The following is a 16,262-nucleotide window of genomic DNA, read 5'->3' on the forward strand; positions in this document are numbered from 1 at the left end:
CATCCTGGAATGCGAAGTCAAGTGGGTCTTAGGAAGCATCACTATGAACAAAGCTAGTGGAGGTGATAGAATTCCAATTGAGCTATTTCAAACCCTAAAAGATGATGTGGTGAAAGTGCTGCACTCAATATGCCAGCAAATCTGGAAAACTCAGCAGTGGCCACAGGACTGGAAAAGGTCAGTTTTCATTCCAGTCCCAAAGAAAGGCAATGCCAAAGAATGCTTAAACTATCACACAGTTGCACTCATCTCATATGCTAGTAAAGTAATGCTCAAAATTCTTCAAGCCAGGCTTCAACAGTACGTGAACCATGAACTTCCAGATGTTTAAGCTAGATTTAGAAAAGGCAGAGGAAGCAGAGATCAAATTGCCAACATCCGCTGGATCATTGAAAATGAGAGGGAGTTCCAGAAAAACATCTATTTCTGCTTTATTGATTATGCCAAAGCATTAGACTGTGTGGAACACAACAAACTGTGGAAAATTCTGAAAGAGATGGGAATACCAGACCACCTGACCTGCTTCCTGAGAAATCTGTATGCAGGTCAAGAAGCAACAGTTAGAACTGGACATGGAACAACAGACTGGTTCCAAATTGGGAAGAGAGAACCTCAAGGCTGTATATTGTCTGTTCATAGGAACTACTACAAATGATCAGTGTTTGATTATGAGTACAATGAATCATCCAACTCTTCTTGTAAGTTCTTGTTTCTTGCTCCTCATACTATCAGTTCTCCTAAGGTGACTCTCTTATCAATCTATGATAGGAGAATAATCCTATCACGGTAGGAGAACTATCGATCTCCTACCATGATTGGCAAATCAGTTAACATTGTTTGTGATTACATTCATGAATTAGAAAGGTTAATAAGATAGCATGAGAACTTACCATCTACCTGTGGTGGAAATATTAGAGAAGGGTGGAACTCTGGGAATTGTGTAGGCCACACTTTAATGTGATGAATAAAGTACCCCAAAAGGTCCAGAACACGAAGCTAGCAGATAGATTCTAATTGTAGTTCCAGTACAGTGCCAGTGACAGCACAGTGCTGCTAACAAGTGCTCTGGCGTTGGGCTTCCCAGTGGCTCAGCGGTGAAGAGTCCACCTGCAGTGCAGGAGCTGCAGGAGACTTGAGTTTGATCCCTGGGTCCAAAAGATCCCCTGGAGTAGGATATGGCAACCCACTCCAGTATTCTTGCCTGAAGAATCCCATGGACAGAGGAGCCTGGCGATCTACAGTCCACAAAGAGTCGAACACGACTGAAGTGACTTAGTATGCATGTACCTATGGAGTTATTCGGAGGAGGCAATGGCACCCCACCCAGGACTCTTGCCTGGAAAATCCCATGGGTGGAGGAGCCTGGTAGGCTGCAGTCCATGGGGTCGCTAAGAGTCGGACCCGACCGAGTGACTTCACTTTCACTTTTCACTTTCATGCATTGGAGAAGGAAATGGCAACCCACTCCAGTGTTCTTGCCTGGAGAATCCCAGGGATGGGCTTCTATGGGATCACACAGAGTCGGACACGACTGAAGTGACTTAGTAGTAGTAGTAGTAGTATGGAGTTATTAAATGGAACATGTGAGGGTTCTTGAAATTTGTAGAAGGAACCACAAAGAAAACATTTTAAGGGTTTAAATGATGGAAATTACCCTAATATTTCAGATTTTAGCAATTTAAGATTTTAGATCATGTGTCTTTTTGGCAGAGTTCTCAAGAGGATACTTGGGAAAGATGCTTGGGGCTGGCAGGGGAGTTTAAGTGGTCATCTTTCTTACCAACCCTTAAAAAAGTGATGTTCTTGGTTGCTTTGTTTGTTGAGTGAGCTAACATGAAACTTTCAACAGTATGTGAATAAGTGGATTTGCTTCGAGAAGGTATAAAGAAAAAAAAGATTTTTATGGCAATTTGAGTAATTTAAATAAGGAAATGGGCTTCCCTGGTGGCTCAGATAGTAGAGAATCTACCTGCAATGCAGGAGACCCCAGTTGGATCCCTGGGTTGGGAAAAATCCCCTGGAGAAGGGAATGGCAACCCACTCCAGTGTTCTTGCCTAAAGATTTCCATGGACAGAGGAGCCGAGAGATCTACAGTACATGGGGTAGCAAAGAGTTGGACGTGACTGAGCAACTGACACACAAATAGGAAAATGATATGATATGATATTGTAATAATTTTGGGACACATCTAATTGGGTCAAAATTTATCATTTCTACTCTAATATACAAAGAAAATGGAGCTGTTCTCATAATGTATTCTTGCTCCTGAGTCCCAACCCTACTGTGCAGATTTAAAGGTAATAAAAAGCCAACTTGAAATAGCATAAAATAACTCAGTGTCTTTACTATCAAATCATCCGTTTGTTAATTTGTGTCTTTGTTTCCCTGTCCAGGCCCAGGAGCGGGGTAGGGTGAGAGGGGCACCATGGATATAAAATATAAGGCCACAGTCCTCTCAGATGGAAACCCTGTACTAACATGACCCCAGGAAGCATGACTGCTCACATCTGTGCCTTCGGCTGCCACCCAACTCCAGCCCCACTGAAAAAACAACAACAAATCCTTGGGGAATTTGTGTATCATTGCAGCTGGTACAGGAGTGTGGAGCATCACATGGTCACATGTATGCATGCTGGCCCTGGCATTGTCCCCTGTATCCTTCTTGGCATCTTCCCTCGGCCATTGTGGGCCTCTGTCCTTGCTGATGCAATTAGCCCCACCTGGATATGAGCTGGAGCAGCTGCTGCGGGCCTCCCGTGGCCTTCAACTTGAGGTTCCTCTTCCTTTCCCCTTCCTCCTCTGTGTTGTGCGTGGGCCAGTGTGTGTTGGGACTGGGGAAGATGGACCACAGCACAGACATTTTGAGGCTCCTTGCTCCTACAGCCTCTGTTTTTCCATTTCTCCCTCACCAGGTTCGATGGCTGTAAGACTTACAAGAGGGATTTCCTGAGAGGCTTGTGTCCACTCCTGTCCCCTCCCCAGCAAGTAATGTCCGTGAAAAGAGGACCGACAGCCCATAGACCCTTGGGTGCCTTTTGTCCAGCTGATATTCTCCAGCCCCACCTCCTTATAGGTTAGATACCATGACACAGGAGAGCCTGGGCCCCCTCTGAGCTCTATCTCTCTCCTTGCTCATGAGGTCTCTTCTCTCCCTCTCTAGATGCACGAGAGTTCCCATACTGTCTCTCTTTCCTTAGCATCTACATTTTGCTTTTACATTTTCACTGGAAATGTTTTGAAAATCTTGAAGCTGCTTTTCACTTTCAAATTTTCTCATTCAAGATTGTGGTCTCACTAAGTAAGCTGATTGCTGCTAAGTCACTTCAGTCGTGTCCGACTCTGTGCGACCGCACAGATGGCAGCCCACCAGGCTCCCCTGTCCCTGGGATTCTCCAGGCACGAACGCTGGAGTGGGTTGCCATTTCCTTCTCCAATGCATGAAAGTGAAAAGTGAAAGTGAAGTCACTCAGTCGAGTCCGACTCTTTGCAACCCCACGGATTGCAGCCCACCAGGCTCCTCCGCCCATGGGATTTTCCAGGCAAGAGTACTGGAGTGGGGTGCCATTGCCTTCTCCAAGTAAGCTGATTAACAGCCCCTATATTCTAACTAGTATCTGATCTCCCAGGTTGCATCCTGGAGGGTCACCTCTGGGCTGAGTGCCCAGGAGCTCATAACTGAGGTAGAGGGTTCGAGAGAAAGGAGTCATTATCACACAGCAGACCTAAGATATGTGGGTAGCACAGGTTAGTCCTCACTTCCAAGCCTGGTTCCTGCTCTCAATTTAGAACACTCTCCCTGCATGGGGTATATATTCTGTAGATTCTGCTACACAGAAGGGATTAGGTCTACTGTGAGCTTCTCCCAAGAGGACCTAACCATTCATAATCTGAGTGAGTGCTCAGATGCTCAGTCATGTCCAACTCTTTGCAACCCCATGGACTGTAGCCTGCCAGGCTGTCCATGGGATTTTCCAGGCAAGAATACTGGAGTGGGTAGCCGTACCCTCCTCTAGGGGATCTTCCCAACCCAGGAATTGAACCTAGGTCTCCTGCATTGCGGGCAGATTCTTTACTGTCTGAGCCACCAGAGAAACCCTAAAATATTTAATGTATTTGTGAAATAATGCCTTTATCTTGAAGACAATTGAAATTGTTCATTTTCAGTAAAGGTACAACATAAGATTTGTGTTTTATAAAAAATAATGTGGCAGCGTTATAGTAAATGAATAAGAAGGGAGTGAGACAGGGACCAATTGTAGTAGCATGTTTTACGAAGACTCTGAGAGTCTTTTTAAGTGACCCCCAATCTCACTTCAGATACTTAGAGATTCTGTGTCTTCTGCACTGAACATATGTTGGTTTCCCACATAAGCCTCAAGAAGGTACAGTCACTGCCTACTCCTACCCTTAAAATGGCCCAAGAAAATTTGGAGATAATTCACAGCATATTTAAGAGTTACCTTCTCAACACCTTCCATATAGGAGATAGTTGAGTTTTCCAAATGATCTATTGAAAAGACAATGTATACATTTTTGTCTTAGTCCATATGGGGTGCTATAACAAAAATATCATAAGCTGGGTGGCTTAACACAACAGAAATTTATTTCTCACACTTTGTAGGTTGGGAAGCCCATGATTATGGCGCCAGCACAGTTAGTTTCTGGTGGGAGCCTGCTTCCTAAGTGTTTGTCTTTTCACTGTGCCCTCATCTGGTGGAAGGAGACAGATGGGGAGCTCTTCGGAGTATCTTCCATAAGATTACTAACCCCATTCATGACGGTTCTACTCTCATGAACTAAGCACCTCTCCGAAGCCCTACTTCCTAATACTGTTACACTGGATATTAGATTTCACCATATGAGTTTTGGGAAGGACACAAATATTCAGTCTGTAGCATATGACGTAGTACCTTTTTTGGGGTTTCTTATTCAGAGTGCGGCTATGATTTTTCAGTATTGGTAATGATAACTGGGATTTATATGGTTAACAAAACCTAGCACATAACTGATACTGTTTTCAGAGTAAAGGACTGAAGAGCAGTCAATAGAATACATACAGAATCCTCAGTTCCTGCGGCAGAAACGCAGGACTCTCTCGTTGCAGCAAGCGGACTTCTCTAGTTGTGGTTTGCATGGGCTTAGTTGCCCCATAGTATGTGGGATCCTCATTCCCTGATCAGGAATCAAACCCATGTCCCCTGCACTGGAAGATGGATTTGTAACCACTGGGCTACCAGGGAAGTCCCTCTAGACCAAGATTTAAAAGATTTATGTGACTAGGTTAGACCCATGCAGATAATCTCCCTGTTTTACAGTCAACTGTGTTATATAATACAACCTATTCGTGGTAATAAAACCCATCATATTCACAATTCTGGATGTTGTGCCAAGAAATGTGTTCACAAGTTGAGGGGAATTTGGGGACCATTTAAAAATTCCGCCTACCAAACTGACATTTGGAAAAAAAAAAAAGATTGTAAATAGCCTCTTGAGTACTGTGTTTAGGAGATGCAAAAAGAGCATGTGATTTAATTAATATTTTGTTTGAAAACCAGTGTACCTCTTAAGTTAACTTTCTAATATCTGAACTTAACAGAGCTACTATTACTGATCTTTAGAAATTTTACTGGTATGGGACTCATTTATTTCTAAATAGTATTGCTGTTTATGTAACTAAAACAAACAGAATATTTCTCTGTCTATTACTGGAGTTGGATTTTATTGTTTATACATGGAAAAATAAACCAACATACAATCTATACATAAACTCCATCAATTTAAAGTGATTTTCACTGTTAAATGGGGGTTTTGTTAAGTTTACTTGAGTAATAAAATAAGATATCTTTCAAAGCTTTGGGGCTTTCTAGATCTAAAGAAAGAACATGTGAGAGTTTAACCAACCGTACATTTAGTCAGCTACAGAGTTCCAAGGAGTCCTCCACACAGGACCACCCTCATTTTTGACACCAAATGCACGTTTGAGGATTTTCCAAAACCACACTCAGGTTTGAAAACTCTCTGGAAGTACTCACAGAACTCAGTGAAAGCTGTTATAGTCATGGTTACAGCTTATTACAGGGAAAAGATACAGCCAAGGAAAAGCAGTATATAAATGCTGAATCTGAGGCTAGGAGACCCAACCACAGAGCTTTCGTTGTCCTGCCCTCTGGAGGCAGGATGTATTACTCTCACAGCATTGACATGTGACAGTATGCATGGAGCATTGCCAAGTGCAGAAACTCATTGAGCCTTTGGTGTCCAGAGTTTTTACTGGGATTTGATCACATACCTCTCGTGGGGCTGATAGTCTATGGACATCAGTGCTGGGCTAATACCTTCAGTCTCCAAGTAGTTTTGGAGGCAAAATTGATACCACATGACCCACGACTCTCATCATAGAATCACACTATTAGACTATTTTATGCTTAGTCGCTCAGTTGTGTCTCACTCTTCACGACCCCATGGACTAAAGCTCGCCAGGCTCCACTGTGCATGGAATTTTCCAGGTAAGAATACTAGAGTGGGTTGTCCTTTCTTCTTCCAGGGCATCTTCCCAACTCAGGAATCAAACCTGTGTCTCTTGGGTCTCCTGCATTGGCAGGCAGGTTCTTTACCACTAGCGTCACCTGAGAGACCCCATGGCCAAATCCCTCAGGCAAACAAAGACATTCCTGTCCTACATGACATTTCCAGGCCCTAGAGATCACTTCCCTAATAGCCAAAGGCAAAGGCCCTCTCTGTGGGTGAAGTTAGCTGTTCATAAGGGCTGGGGTGGGTCGGGGTGGGGGAAGGAGGAGAGACTACAAATAGTACTTTAATGTTACTTCTTGAGGGCTCTCTGTGTGTCAGGCAGTGTGTGTGCATTGTTTCTTTTGATTCTTTGAATCTCATTAAAAAGTCACTAACATTGTCTTTGTTTTAAAGGCAAACTGGTATTTAGAAAGATTAGTGCCTTATCCAAAACCTTGTAAACAGTCAATGGTGGAAACAAGATTTGAACAGGTGTCCGTGCTGTTCAGTCACTCAGTCCTGTCCAACTCTTTGTGACACCATGGGCTGCAGCACACCAGGCCTCCCTGTCCATCACCAACTTCCAGAGTTTACTCAAACTGATGTCCATTGAGTCAGTGATGCCATACACCATCTCAACCTCTTTCCTCCCCTTCTCTCGCATTCAGTCTTTCCTAGCATCAGGGTCTCTTCACATGAGTCAGCTCTTTGCATCAGGTGGCCATAGTATTGGAGTCTCAGCTTCAACATCAGTCCTTCCAATGAATATTTAGGAATGGTTTCCTTTAGGATTGATTGGTTGGATCTCCTTGCAGTCCAAGGGACTCTCAAGAGTCTTCTCCAACACTATAGTTCAAAAGCATTGATTCTTCCATGGTCAGCTTTCTTTATAATCCAACTCTCACATCCATACATGACCACTGGAAAAACCATAGCCTTGACTAGATGCACCTTTGTTGGCAAAGTAATGTCTCTGCTTTTTGTTTAGGTTGGTCATAACTTTTCTCCCAAGGGGTAAGCGTCTTTTAATTTCATGGCTGCAATCACCATCTGCAGTGATTTTGGAGCCCCCCAAAATAAAGTCTGCCACGGTTCCCACTATTTCTCCATCTATTTGCCATGAAGTGGTGGTATGGAATGCCATGATCTTAGTTTTCAGAATGTTGAGCTTTAATCCAACTTTTTCACTCTCCTCTTTCGCTTTCATCAAGAGGCTCTTTAGTTCTTCTTCACTTTCTTCCATAAGGGTGGTGTCATCTGAATATCTGAGGTTATTGATATTTCTCCTAGCAATCTTGATTCCATCTTGTGTTTCTTCCAGCCCAGCGTTTCTCATGATGTACTCTGCATATAAGTTAAATAAGCAGGGTGACAATATACAACCTTGATGTACTCCTTTTCCTATTTGGAACCAGTCTGTTGTTCCATGTCCAGTTCTAACTGTTGCATCCTGACCTGCATACAGATTTCTCAAGAGGCAGGTCAGGTGGTCTGGTATTCCCATCTCTTTCAGAATTTTCCAAAGTTTATTGTGATCCACACAGTCAAAGGATTTGGCATTATCAATAAAGCAGAAGTAGACGTTTTTCTGGAACTCTCTTGCTTTTTCAATGATCCAGTGGATGCTGGCAATTTGATCTCTGGTTCCTCTGCCTTTTCTAAATCCATCTTGAACATCTGGAAGTTCACAGTTCACATACTGCTGAAGCCTGGCTTGGAGAATTTTGAGCATTACTTTACTAGCGTGTGAGATGACTGCAATTGTGTGGTAGTTTGAACATTCTTTGGCATTGCCTTTCTTTGGGATTGGAATGAAAACTGACCTTTTCCAGTCCTGTGACCACTGCTGAGTTTTCCAGATTTGCTGGCATATTGAGCACAGCACTTTCACAGCATCATCTTTTAGGGTTTGAAATATCTCAACTGGAATTCCATCACCTCCACTAGCTTTGTTTGTAGTGGTGCTTCCTAAGGCCCACTTGACTTCACATTCCAGGGCATCTGGCTCTAGGTGAGGGATCACACCATCATGATTTTTTGGGTCATGAAGATCTTTTTTGTACAGTTCTTCTGTGTATTCTTGCCATCTCTTCTTACTATCTTCTGCCTCCGCTAAGTCCAAACCATTTCTGTCCTTTATTGAGCCCATCTTTGCATGAAATGTTCCTTTGGTATCTCTGATTTTCTTGAAGAGAACTCTAGTCTTTCCCATTCTATTGTTTTCCTCTATTTCTTTGCACTGATCCCTGAGGAAGGCTTTCTTATCTCTCCTTGCTATTCTTTGGACTAGCATCTGCGTTCAAATGGGTATATCTTTCCTTTTCTCCTTTGCTTTTCACTTCTCTTCTTTTCACAGCTATTTGTAAGGCCTCCTCAGACAGCTATTTTGCTTTTTTGCATTTCTTTTTCTTGGGGATGGTCTTAATCCCTGTCTCCTGTACAATGTCACAAACCTCCATCCATAGTTCTTGGCACTCTGTCTATCAGATCTAGTCCCTTAAATCTATTTCTCACTTCCACTGTATAATCGTTAGGGATTTGATTTAGGTCATAATTGAATGGTGTAGTGGGTTACCCTACTTTCTTCAATTTAAGTCTGAATTTGGCAATAAGGAGTTCATGATCTGAGCCACAGTCAGCTCCTGGTCTTGTTTTTGCTGACTGTATAGAGCTTTTCCATCTTTGGCTGGAAAGAATATAATCAATCTGATTTCAGTGTTGACCATCTGGTGATGTCCATGTGTAGAGTCTTCTCTTGTGTTGTTGGAACATGTGTCAGCATAAGTCTGATGTACATGATCTCAAACACTGGATTGTATGTCCTCCACTGATACCAGAGACAATAAGAATATGTAATGGAATAAGTATTTAGAAGGAGCTTCCCTGGTGACTCATGGTAAAAAATCCACCTGCCAATGCAGGAGTCACAGGAGACTCCGGTTCAATCCCTGGGTTGAGAATCGCCTGGAGGAGGAAATGGCAAGACACTCCAGTATTTTTGCCTGGGAGATCCCAGAACAGAGGAGACTGGCAGGCTATAGTCCGTGGGGTCAAAAAGAGTTGGATGAGACTTAGCAACTAAACAACAACAACAAAGCATTTAGAAGCAATTATTTTTGAGAATTGAATTTTCAGGATAAAGTTATCATTCAAACGTATATGAATATATGCATGCATAATTTCCCTGGTGGCTCAAACAGTAAAGGATCTGCCTGTAATGCAGGAGACCTGGGTTTGTTTCCTGGGTTGGGAAGATCCCCTGAAGAAGGGAACAGCTTACCTGCTCCAGTATTCTTGCCTGGAGAATTCCATGGACAGAGGAGCCAGGCAGGCTACAGTCCATGGGGTTGCAACAAGTCAGACAGGGCTGAGCGACTTTCACTTTCACTTTCACTTTTTCAGTCACTCCGTCATGTCTGACTCTTTATAGCCCCATGGACCATAGCTCATCAGGCTTCTTTGTCCATAGGATTTTACAGGCAAGAATATTGGCCTGGGTTGCCATTTCCTCCTCCAGGGGATCTTCCTGACCAAGGGATCTAACCCGAGTCTCCTGCTTCTGCCTAGCTGGCAGGCAGATTCTTTAACCACTGAGGCACCCTGGAAGCCCTAAGAATATATGTTGTTGTTCAGTCACCAAGTTGTGTCCAACTCTTTGTGACCCCATGGACTACAGCACGTCAGGCTTCTGTGTCCCTCACCGTGTCCCGGAGTTTGCCCAAGTTTATGTCCATTCAATCATCTCATCCTCTGATACCCTCTTCTCCTTCTGTCCTTAATCTTTCCCAATCTCAAGAGTCTTTTCCAGTGAGTCAGCTCTTCACATCAGGTGGCCAAAGTATTGGAACTTCAGCTTCAGTATCAGTCCTTCCAGTGAATATTCAGAACTGATTTCCTTTGGGTTTGACTGGTTTGATCTATTTGCAGTCCACGGGACTCTCAAGAATCTTCTCCAGCACCACAGTTCAAAAGCATCAATTCTTTGGCACTCAGCCTTCTTTATAGTCCAGCTCTCATGGATATATACATTCATACATACATACATATATATGTATATACATGAAATATGTATGCTCATTCATACTGCTACTTTAATAATATATACTGCTCATATACTCATAATGTTCTTATATATTGAAATTTTAATAATATAGGATATAGAGGAAAAGGTTAGGTAGATAGGTTGGTTGCTTTATTGAATTCATACCATCCAAGTGGATTCTAGTCACCACTGTATCATTTAATTATTTCAAACACATTTACAGGTATACATTGTATCTCAGGTGCTGTGCTGGCCACCTGTGACCCAAAGATGATGATAAGGATGTTCCTGCCAACAAGGAGCTAGCGGTCCACAGGGGTAGGTAAACTGCTTGTTTTTTCTTATTTTGATTATTATCTGTTTTTAAAGCAGAATACAGAGCACTCAGTATGTAAGAAATATGTTGCATAGAAATTTTGCAAGCATTTGAAACAATTTTTTTGGAGTGGATGAGCTAATGCTAAAGAAAGTTGCAATTTGGAGATTATTGTTCACGTAGCCAAATCAAATAATTAAGGTTCACTCTTTGGTAGATTCTATAATAATAGGATAGATTAAAAAGAAGCAAATGACTCTAGAAAAAACCAAAGCAGAGATTTGTGTGTGTTACTTACTCATGGTAGTAAATGATGACAAATGAATCACAAGTAGTACGAGGTACATTGCCTTTTTGCACTTAGAACCTTGACTACTCTGTTTTTCTCTTGGTTACTTTAGTGCTAATTGTTATCTTTCATCTTCTCCTTCATTGATTTCTCCGACTGAACAAAGTGTATATTGGGATTAAAAATAGGACTCCTTATTTAGTTAACATTGATGTTTGGCAAATATACATTTTATTTAAGTAATTTTATGTGTTATAGTTTTAATAGTCTATGCTTACAATAAGCCATGAAGTTTGCTGGGAGTAGTTCTGAAAAACTAAATACAGTAATTAGTAATTAGTACTAAATCTAAATAAGAAATATTATATTCTAATGATACTTTATATATTTCATAAGGTTACTGCAGAGGAATGGCATTAGAAAATAAAATAATAAATTTAAGTGAACTTGATGCCCAGTAGTTCATACTGATGCCTCACAATCCTAACAACAATATATTTGGGTGTATTTAATAAATATATTAATATTCTATTTAGATTAAATATTGTAAGTGCTGAGAGCGCAGTTGTGATCATCTAAAAATGTAAGCAAACCAGAAAAGAACATGTCCTTTTTCTTAGCAATATCATTTTAATTTTTAAAAGCATTTAATTTCATAAACCATATCTATCATCGTTAGATAGATAAATGTTGTGGCAATTTTTTGAATGAACCTCTTGGTTCCCTAAAGAAATTATGGATACACTATAAATTTATAAATGAAAGGCCATTTATCAGAGTTATAAATATGAGTGGTTCCTGTGCTGATGCCCATGCAAACTTTAAGTGGTTTAATATCTATCAGCTTTTGTGTATACTTAGTTCGGTGAAAGAATATAGATATTGTCGCACTCGCATGGTGTCATAACGTTGGCAAAGTAGTGAGAATGATGTGCAGTGTCTTTTGAATAGCATGGCGTTTTCTTGAATTACTGCTGGCAAGAGAACATAAATCAACCTTAATAATGGATATGCCAAAGATGTTTATTAATCTATTCATTTAATCTAAAATACTCACTCTTGGCATTTATAGAGCCAATTCAAAGGAAGTGGTAAACCCCAGCTAAACCCCAGCAGTTACTTTGAGGGGCTCCATAATTATGTCAGCTAAGTTTGGTTGAAATGGAGATCAAAATGCATGAAAATCTTTTCCTCCTGATCTATGCTATAGATATTTGCTTAAATGTATTTTCTTGTATGTGTGTAATCAGAATTTTGATTTGTTCCATCATTGATGAAAATTACTAGATGGCTCTCTACTTGAACCTTCAGTTTTTAAAATCTTGTTCCCCTTGTTCCCTCACTGTCTGTGTGTCTCTGTCTGTCTGTCTCTCTCAGTCTGTCTCTCTCTCTCTGTCTCTCTCTTTTTTCTCTCCCTGTCTCCATCTCCTGAGAAGTAATCTTGCACTGTGCAAACTTTGACTGAAAAAGGACTGGAAAACTGACCGAATTCCTGTGTACCAGAATTAGAACTAGTATATGGCACATATATGGTATATGACAATAGTTAGGTATATGACAATAGGTGTTTGACAGGTAGGATGAACAGAATGAAGAAGACAGAGCGGGGAATTTACCTTAGGTTGAAAAGGTCAGAAAAGGCCAGTAACATTTAAGTTGAAGAAGTCAGCTATGCTAATATGTGGAGTGAGATGGTATGAATGTGCATGTGTGTGTGTTATTTATTAAAGTATAGAAAATCTATTTATAAATATGTTACCACACTTTCATAGTTAAAAAATAAATTATTGTGTTTCCTAAAGAAATGAAAGAAAATATAGGCACAGAACTAACTTCTGGATTAAAATACTGTAAACAAGACTCATGTTTTCTCTATCTCTGACCTTCCACTAGTGTAGCCCCAGTCTCTGGCTTCATTTGGTAGCAGGATGGTGGCAGCAGCATAGCTTCAGCTATAACATCCTCGCAGGCTTCAGATCAAACAGGAAAAAGAGAGACTTTTTCCCAGAAGACCTATCAAAATCTGTTTGTACTAATTTGCGTTGGTTAGATGACACAGTAATCCTATGCATCTCTGTTGGGCTTCCCTGGTGGCTCAGGGGTAAAGAATCTGCCTGCCAATGGGGATCTTCCCAATCCGATCCCTGGATTGGGAAGATCCCCTGGAGAAGGAAATGACAACCACTCCAGTATTCTTGTTGGGAGAATCCCATGGACAGAGGAGCCTGCTGGGTTACAGTCCATGGGGTTACAGAGTCAGAAACGACTTAGCCTCTAAACAACATCATCATCTCTCTTGGAGGAGGAGATACAGTCAGCTTCATCATTTTCCATGAATTAGCCATTAAGGTTGAATTACAGAGGAAAATGGGGTCCTGTTCACAGAAAGAGGGTGCATGGATGCTAGGTAGTCAAAAAGAATGGTTGGCTGTAGGAAAAATCACAATGATGTGTATATTTTACATATAATTCATATAATTACATGAAATTTTACATATAATTCCCAAAACCTATAGATTTAATAGCAATATATAGACTCCAGGTTAAGATATTCTGAAAGTGACATTGAATCAATACCTTTTAGAACCAAAGTGAAGTTGCTCAATCGTGTCTGACTCTTAGCGACCCCGTGGACTACAGCCCACCAGGCCCTCCGTCCATGGGATTTGCCAGGCAAGAGTACTGGAGTGGGGTGTCATTGCCTTCTCTGTTTAGAACCAAAATACCCCTCAAAACCCAACATTGATATCCATAGTCGTATAGGAAAATTTGTTGTTTCTGGCATTTCCTGAATAAAGGAACAAAATTTAATTTTGTGTATACTCAATTCAGTTCAGTCGCTCAGTTGTGTCCAGCTCTTTGCAACCCTGTGAATTGCAGCATGCCAGGCCTCCCTGTCCATCACCAACTCCTGGAGTTCACCCAAACTCATGTCCATCGAGTCAGTGATGCCATCCAGCCATCTCATCCTCTGTCGTCCCCTTCTCCTCCTGCCCCCAGTCCCTCCCAGCATCAGAGTCTTTTCCAATGAGTCAACTGTTCGCATGAGGTGGCCAAAGTATTGGAGTTTCAGCTTTAGCATCATTCCTTCCAAAGAACACCCAGGACTGATCTCCTTTAGAATGGACTGGTTGGATCTCCTTACAGTCCAAGGGTCTCTCAAGAGTCTTCTCCAACACCACAGTTCAAAAGCATCAATTCTTCGGTGCTCAGCTTTCTTCACAGTCCAACTCTCACATCCATACATGACCACAGGAAAAACCATAGCCTTGACTAGACGGACCTTTGTTGACAAAGTAATGTCTCTGATTTTGAATATGCTATCTAGGTTGGTCATAACTTTCCTTCCAAGGAGTTAGCGTCTTTTAATTTCATGGCTGCAATCACCATCTGCAGTGATTTTGGAGCCCTCAAAAATAAAGTCTGACACTGTTTCCACTGTTTCCCATCTATTTCCCATGAAGTGATGGACCAGATGCCATGATCTTTGTTTTCTGAATGTTGAGCTTTAAGCCAACTTTTTCACTCTCCTCTTTCACTTTCATCAAGAGGCTTTTTAGTTCCTCTTCACTTTCTGCCATAAGGGTGGTGCCATCTGAATATCTGAGGTTATTGATATTTCTCCCAGCAATCTTGATTCCATCTTGTGCTTCTTCCAGCCCAGCATTTCTCATCCTTAGCTAATTGTTTAAATGATGTTTTCAAGTTAAAAATGGAAAAGAAGTTATATTTTCTTATTAGCTAAAGTGGGAATGTAGTAGATCAGCCTGAAGCTATTTCTTTAGCTATTATTTTGTATAAGGAGAAGAGGAAAAGTCTTTTACTCAAGTTAAGAACTTCCTACTGGCAATGTTAGGTTTCCATTAGAGAAAAAAGAACATTTTCAATGTTGAATCAACAGTTTTTATTGTTTTCGGCATCTTTATTTACATGTATTGTAAATCCTTTCAGTATAGTCAGTTCAGTTGAAAAATGTTAACCAGGTCTATGAAAGTAATTTGTAAAGGAAATTTTTTTTTTGATAATTGACCCCAAATCCTTTTGAGTTGCTGATTTCTTTTCTTTCTAGTCATATTTTTTAAAACATCTTGGTGAAGTGTCAGTTATTTCCTTAAAATTTATTTTATTAGAAAAATCTAGAGAGAACGGGTGGAAAATATAGGTAGGTCAATCATAGGACACACTAGTACTTTAAAAATGCTTACGTAATCATTGTCTACTTTTCATTAATATTGGGAAGAAAACAACTTGTTAGAATGCAGAGAACTACAGTGGCAGCCACCCAGATGGGAGACATAATTATGCTTTATTTTTACATAGTTTTCTCAGTGTATTGACAAGAAGAAGGGGTTAGCCTGGGATTTTAAAATTGCTTCACTGAGCACAAGAGTTTTTCTTCTCAAGTGAATCAAAAATAGGAAAGAATTCCGAGATCACCAGATAATTTTAGAGAATAAACATGTTAACTGAAGAAAAGTTCTCTGTCTTCCCTTTTGTCTCTTTACACAAGCAGAACCCTCTGAAGTTTGAACACCCTTCCTCATGAATGGATAAGCTTTTAACTGAAATCTGCTTATGACTGAAGTGAGTTGTCACTGCTCCTTGTTAAGTTGAATACTCTCAGTCGTGAAGAAATGCATTATATTTTCCCCTACCAATTAATACTAGTGAAATACAGCTGTTTGGGAGGGTGCCCAGTTTTCAGAATCTTTCTACAAAGGCCATAGTGTATCTGCCTTTCCAGATTAGCATGTTATTTTTAAAACCCTTCTCCTGGAAACCTCAGTTTACCATCAGTTCTTATTTCAATTCAGAAGCTTGTAGATCAGTTACCACTCTCTCTCTCTCTCTGTATGGTTTTTGTTTTGCTTTGCTTTCTGGATTACAGCCTATCTACACAGTGTCAATTATCTGTGAACAGGAAACGGCAGGTAGTTCATTCAGTGAAAACTAGTTTATAGATTTTCTGGCTATACATTTGTCTCTGTTTTTCAGATTCAGTTTTCGTTTTAATTATAGGGAAATTAGTCATTAATAGATTTGGAGAAATGAAGTTTTTTTCTAAAGAAATAAACATTTTTACATTTAATACAAGTGTTACTCT

The 16,262-nt window shown here is 40.7% G+C and overlaps 1 protein-coding gene across 6 annotated transcripts in view; it reads left to right on the top strand.

The window, feature by feature from the left end:
* The window catches only part of SOX5 (SRY-box transcription factor 5), a 1,174,568-nt gene that overhangs the window by 205,517 nt on the left and 952,789 nt on the right, over positions 1 to 16,262 (top strand). For 4 of the 6 annotated variants that reach the window (XM_024991902.2, XM_010805413.4, XM_010805415.4 and 1 more), the window contains exon 3: positions 10,795 to 10,871. The exons of 1 other annotated variant lie outside the window; for it this stretch is intronic. The gene's annotated coding sequence lies outside the window, so the exon portion shown is untranslated. Of the gene's footprint in view, positions 1 to 10,776; positions 10,872 to 16,262 lie in introns of all 6 variants that reach the window. One more of the 6 variants, XM_010805416.4, reaches the window with a different exon arrangement.

The sequence above is a fragment of the Bos taurus genome, chromosome 5 (assembly GCF_002263795.3).
Source record: "Bos taurus isolate L1 Dominette 01449 registration number 42190680 breed Hereford chromosome 5, ARS-UCD2.0, whole genome shotgun sequence".
Lineage (NCBI taxonomy): Eukaryota > Metazoa > Chordata > Mammalia > Artiodactyla > Bovidae > Bos > Bos taurus.